This window comes from Condylura cristata, unplaced genomic scaffold (assembly GCF_000260355.1).
Source record: "Condylura cristata isolate star-nosed mole 26May11 unplaced genomic scaffold, ConCri1.0 scaffold00011, whole genome shotgun sequence".
Classification (NCBI taxonomy): Eukaryota; Metazoa; Chordata; class Mammalia; order Eulipotyphla; family Talpidae; genus Condylura; species Condylura cristata.
This window is the reverse complement of record NW_004567112.1, coordinates 23,600,698-23,606,697: the sequence shown is the minus strand read 5'-3', so window position 1 is coordinate 23,606,697 and position 6,000 is coordinate 23,600,698. Positions and strand designations below refer to the sequence as shown.

The 6,000-nt window shown below is 39.2% G+C and overlaps 1 protein-coding gene across 1 annotated transcript in view; it reads left to right on the top strand.

Annotated features, from left to right (window-relative positions):
- Window positions 1-12: 12 nt before the first annotated feature.
- TNKS2 (tankyrase, TRF1-interacting ankyrin-related ADP-ribose polymerase 2) overlaps window positions 13-6,000 on the top strand; it is a 58,707-nt gene continuing 52,719 nt past the window's right edge. The window contains exon 1 of the mRNA XM_012723874.1: window positions 13-127. The gene's annotated coding sequence lies outside the window, so the exon portion shown is untranslated. The remainder of the gene's footprint in view (window positions 128-6,000) is intronic.

Here is a 6,000-nt window from a genome sequence, read left to right as displayed (position 1 = left end):
GCCCGCGAACTGTTCGAGGCGTGCCGCAACGGGGACGTGGAGCGAGTGAAGCGGCTGGTGACGCCGGAGAAGGTGAACAGCCGCGACACTGCGGGCAGGAAATCCACCCCACTCCACTTCGCCGCAGGTAAGTGAGACCAGCGCCCTACGCCGTAGACCCCACCTGGCCACCCGGGCTCGTAGGCCGGAAACCACTCGCGGTGCTCCTCCGCCCACGGCCTTACCCCCTAGGGCTCCTGTCTCTGTATTCTAGCTGGCGTTGAGTGGGAACTGAGGGGGGCAGGGGGTGGGGGTGGGAGCGTTCCGCACTCTCTGGCTCCCTGGAGGTAGGTGGTGGTTGTTTGCTTTGTTTTGCATCAACAGTACTTGTATTCCCTTCCGGTCTTGCTTCCTAAAACGTCTCTACACGCCAGAAAGAGTGGGAGACTTGGTAGACTTGTCATTTGGAAGGACAGTTATCTCCAGAATCTATCGTTTTGCAAAAGCCCTCTGTCAATCCTCTTATCAGTTCTTTGGACTAAGGTCTTAAAGGCCTTTGTGAAATGCAGGAATGTAGTTTGAGAGTAAGTTAATTGGCCACTTATGCATCCGTGTTAATTTGGTTTATAAGGGCAGTCAGTCATTAGCAGGTTTCTGGAAGAACTGAATGGTTTAGGCTGGGGGCAGGCAGTAGTTGGAATGGGATAGTCTCCGCACACGCATGTTGGAATGAGAGGTGGTAACGGACAGGAAAACTGGTGCCACTTGGATCTGGAATTTAAATCGCAACTAAGTTGGTTTCATTCTGAGGTTTAGATCATTTGAATTACTTTTAATATTTACTAGGTTCATTTTGTGATGTAAACCTGTTACACTGAAGTTTTTTTTTTTAACTAGAGACTTTATACTTTAACTTTGAGAAGAGATCGTGACTGTCTCTAACCTCAAATAAGGCATGTGTTACTGAAAAATGGGAATAGGTTGTCATGCTTCAGGTAGTCCTGGTTTTAATTTCGTGATTTTGAAATAATTTTTTTGAAAAAAACAAAAAGACACATTTTAGAGCATTTTAAATAGCGTAGGAATGGTGAACAGAAAGGATGCGCGAGGAAGATTTCCTTGTCTGCAGACATTGCTTTTACACTTTTCTACCAATTGAAATTTGTTTGCTTCACCAGTTATTGTTTCAGTATGTAAACACTATTAGTAGTTACGCTGTCTTGATCAGTTGTAATTTCTTTGCTTTCCTTCCCATTTAGGGAGTTTTTTTTTTTTTTTTTTTTTTTAAGGAGAAAGTTCAGGGGGTCTATTGATAGGAGAACTAGAAATAGCCTGTGGGCAGTGGAAAGGGAAGGTAGAATAATACAGACTAAAGTCAGATCTTATATTTTGTCTAAAAATTTGGTGATCACTGCTACTGCTGTCTTTGATAAACTGATTTAGTTTGACCATGTAGTCAACATTTAAACAACTGATTTGGCTAACTCTTTACCAACTGATACATAATCCAAAGGGTAGTGTTACCTAGATTCTGTTCACTTGATCTGTGGGATAAAAATAACCAAAGAAGATCTTAGTTGCTACCTTTCAAGAATTTGTTGTATTAGTGAGTCCATATCTGAAAATAGTAATATTAAGAGGTTTAAGGTTATGGGCTTAGCTTCTTATTTACCTTGTTCCTCCCCCACCATCACTTTCTCAGTTTGGTCCCTCCATTTCAAACTGCCTTTTGCATAGAGTTCATAGTGGAAAACTTAGGAACCAGTTTACCCAGTTATCAAGCACAGCTTATAAAATTAACTTTATGAATATATACCTTAAAGACCTAAGGTATAAAGAGTAATAAAGTAAAAATTAGTAATGGTTTTCATTTAACCAGAATTTTAAAAGCCCTGAATTTGAATCCAGGTGTATAAAAAACTTAAATTTAGTTAAATAAATCTAATCTGTATTATTAGATGAATGAGAAAGGACTTGGTTTTCTAACTTAGAAATGCATCCAACTGCACTGATACTTAATATATGGAGAATAAATTTTACAATCTTTTGTACATAGTGAATTGCCAGTTATATTAATGTGCATGTATGCTAGCCTTTGGAAGCTCACTGCAGGGATTGGTCATATGCAACTGCCAGACCAAGCAAAACTCTTCTATTTGTATCACAGAGTAAACTACAATATGAAGGATGTAAAAATCCAAATAAAGTTTGGAATTTTATGGGAAAGCACGTTTTTGTCTTTCAGTTTTGATTTTTTTTTTAAACTAATTGTCATAGTATTTGTATTTCCCTGTCAGGTATTGCTACCATAGGTGACGCAGCACCAAGTCACCAATAGCTCACTAGTTTTGACTTCCAAGGAACAAAAGTGAAAGATCTGTGCAGGTCGAGGAAAGAAAATGAATCATGGTAGAAAAGCAATTCAGGAAAAAAATTGGTCTTTTTCCATATAAAAATATTCATTTAAAAGAATACCTGTTGCTAGTCCCAAAGGAGTTAACTTCTATTAATGAAGAGTGTAATTAGCATAAACAGCAACTTTTATTATTGCACTAGATTATATTCTAAATATGATAAGTCATTTTTTAAAATATATGTATTTATGCACACAGAACTAGGGTACAGGTCAGAGGTGAGGGGGTGTTGAGAGGATTCACCAGTAACAGAATGGGCAACGGAACAGGCAGATTGAGGCGAGCAGCAGTGAGTCAATCAGGAGAGGTCTGCCACACCATGTGTGCTACACACACACACACACACACCCCACTAGGGATGGAAGGAACTCTTGCAGTGGTTGAGGAGAGCTTCATCGTGTTTTGCTTTAACCTATTGAGCCAACAAGGAGGGCCCTGATAAGTCATTTCTTAGGAGAAAAATTGTTCCCTCTTTAATCTACCCATCTTCTCCTACCCAACTCCCTCACACACACAACAGAACTATGATTTTTTTTTAGGTGACACATAACAGGACTTGTAGAGGCAAGTTAGTGGTAGGGAGGCTGTAGCTCCCATTTTACTAAAAGCATCTGAAATTTTTGACAGTGTAACCCCCTAGGGGCAGAAGTTTGGGGTAAAAAATCATTTTGGTGTCCATCATAGCCCAAAAAAGAAATGAACAGCATTTCTTCTTTAGAAAGAAGGTAGAAGAGAATAGAATTCCATGCCTAAGGAATCTTAAATTTGAGGTGCATAGAGAAATACCATTCAGTAGAGAAAAAATGTAAAGTAATTTATTAGGTTCAAGGAATTTGGGGGAAAGAGATTTACTCCTGCACACACACAAATTGGAGAATGACAAGTTGAAAAAGAGCTTGCAGCTCTCCCTGGTGGCGCAGCTGGTTAAAGCACTGCACTGAGAAGCTAAAGCCACTTCTGCATGAGTTCGATCCCCGCCTGCCCCGAGGAGATCCGCATGGCGTGGCAGACCTCTCCTGACCCACCCGCTAATCCCCTCAGCAGTGTATTTCGTCTCTCTGCCTGTTCTGCACCCCACTCTGTCTCTGGTGAATCCTCTCACTGTCAGCATCTCTGGCCTGTACCCCAGTTCTGTATATATAATTAAAAATAAATCTTTAAAAAAAAAAGAAAGAAAAAGAGCTTGCTTTGTAACATTCTGACTAAATAATATAACACTTGTTTCATATTTGTAATATGTTGTGTGTTACAATTCTGTTTGTGATGTGCTACCAGCCATGCACACTGAACCAGTGGGGTTAAAAGTCACTTAATATAATCAGTTGAGTAAGCCTCCCTTTTTTTTTTTTTTTTTTAATTCAAGGGGGAGGAGTGAAATTAGAGCATCTGGAATTTATCATACAAACCACAGATAGGAAAACAAGAGTTTCTTATTCTGAGGTGAGAGAAGACTAAGATTGAACAATGCTATTGTGTTCACAGTCATATAGAGAAGTAAGTGGATGTGACTTAATGAGATATCAGAAGTCAGAACTAGGCCAGTAGGTAGAAGGGTGCTGAGCCTCACACTGCCTTTAACATTCTGTTGGACCATGGAATTGACAGCAGATGTCTAACTGTCTGGATTGGCATCTTCAGAAAGGTCGTAGAAATTCTGCATAAAGTATGTAATTGGAACAACGGGTCCAACTCTGACTGGATTAAGAAAGTGGGTCCAACTCTGACTGGATTAAGAAAGTGGAGTGATTCCTCCAGTTGGAGATTTTAACAACTCAGCTACAAAAGATAATACTTGTGTGGTTAATTTCATACCAGCTAGTGCTGTTGAAGACCTCCTGTACTCTTTCAATGGCATTCCCTTCTTTTGGCTGTAGACCAGTTCATAATTATGGGAGGTGCACAAAATGCACCCATATTCCTTACCTATGACTAGAATTATAGATTATTGTTCCCAGGATTAGTTTTGCTGTGGGAGATGATTAAATCCTACATCAGCAGAAAACCTTGATACCAGATAAAGACAAGTCTATTTAAAAATCCAGAATCTTGATTCATCAGAGCTCCCAGTATATCATTAAGACTGGAGCTACACCTTTCCCTCAGCTCTTGCTGACTTAGGAGTTGGCAATTTATCTAAGTAACAGCTAGTTTGGACTTGTTTCAGTACTTCCCCATTCAGATAGTCAGAATTTCAGGACCCCAGAGGCCATGGCATTCTTTTTCAAAAGGTTTCTCCTAGTCTGACCAGATAGTCTGTTACCAGTTGACATGGGCCAAACATTCTCCCATGTAGTCTTCATTCTAAAGAAATGTGCATGAGAAGTATACTTTTTCTGAATCTTGGTGAACTGAAGTAAATAATAATTGAGAAATTTTAAATGACATCCCTCAGAAGAAATATGACAAGAGTCCTGCCACGTAAGTGAAAGCTGTAGGCTGCTTGGTTCTATATTCCCATCTCCCAGAATAGAGGAGCCTTCTCTTTGATGGCATTTTCTCTTTCTGAACTTTTACTTCTGACAGCCCACTTTGGCATACCAATACTTGGTAGGACATCACCATCATTTCGTTTTCGACCAGTAGTTATCACACTTTGGGGTTGTTAAAAGGAAGGGTATATGAGTAAAAAGGTAACTCATGGAAACTTCTGAGAGCCTAAGTTGGTTTATCCCCTCACAGATTCTTAGAAGCCATTAATTTCAGATGAAAGCATGTTTCCAATATGGTGGCAAAATATGTACTGTTAACAATAGTCATGTTTGGAAAGGTAGTTCCTGAACAGCTAAAACTCATGGCATATAGGTAGTACAACTCAAAGAGAGAAATTGAATATACTGCTTTTGCTAGTGCTCACAAATCAACTCCATATTTTCTATGAGAATCATTTGCTTACTATACCAGCAGAGAATCAGAATCAGACATACATTAAACAAATCTTTATCAAGCCCTATGATATGCCAGGTACTGCCATGGTCTCTGAGAAATGGACAGGATGCACTACCTACCATTAAGTGATGTATACAGTTTGTTGATGAGCATACTTTTCCCAAATAAAGTTGCTTTGTTTCACTGGCAGAGTTCTATAATGGATTCATTCAGTGTATTCATTAAAGTTTTCACATATAGATTGTTTACAAAAGAGGGCTATTCCATAATTGTAAAGTAAACCACTGTGTATCCTGAGTAGCCATCACTGCTAACTTAGGGCGTCTTGTTCCTTTGTAAAGAAATCCTTAGGATATGAAAGATTGGCATTAAAGCTAAGGATATGCCTATTCATGTTTTACTTGGCCAGTGAGAACACGATCAGAATATGCCCACAAAGCCATTTTTCCTTCAAGAAATGAGTACTTAACAAAAGTGCTTTGAACTAATCTTGAGAGCATAAGAATGGGGATTTCATGAGGGATTAATGCTCAGTTTGGGAAGCATCTTAAATCTAAAGGTTTCACCAAACCCCAAAGGTAGAAGATTTTAAAATTTGACAAACCCCCTCTAAAGAATTTCTTTCATGAGAAGAAATGGTTTCATACATTTAAATCTTAGACTTTTCATGACCTTTGCTCACAGTGATACTGAAAACTACTCATATCTCACTTCAGTTTCC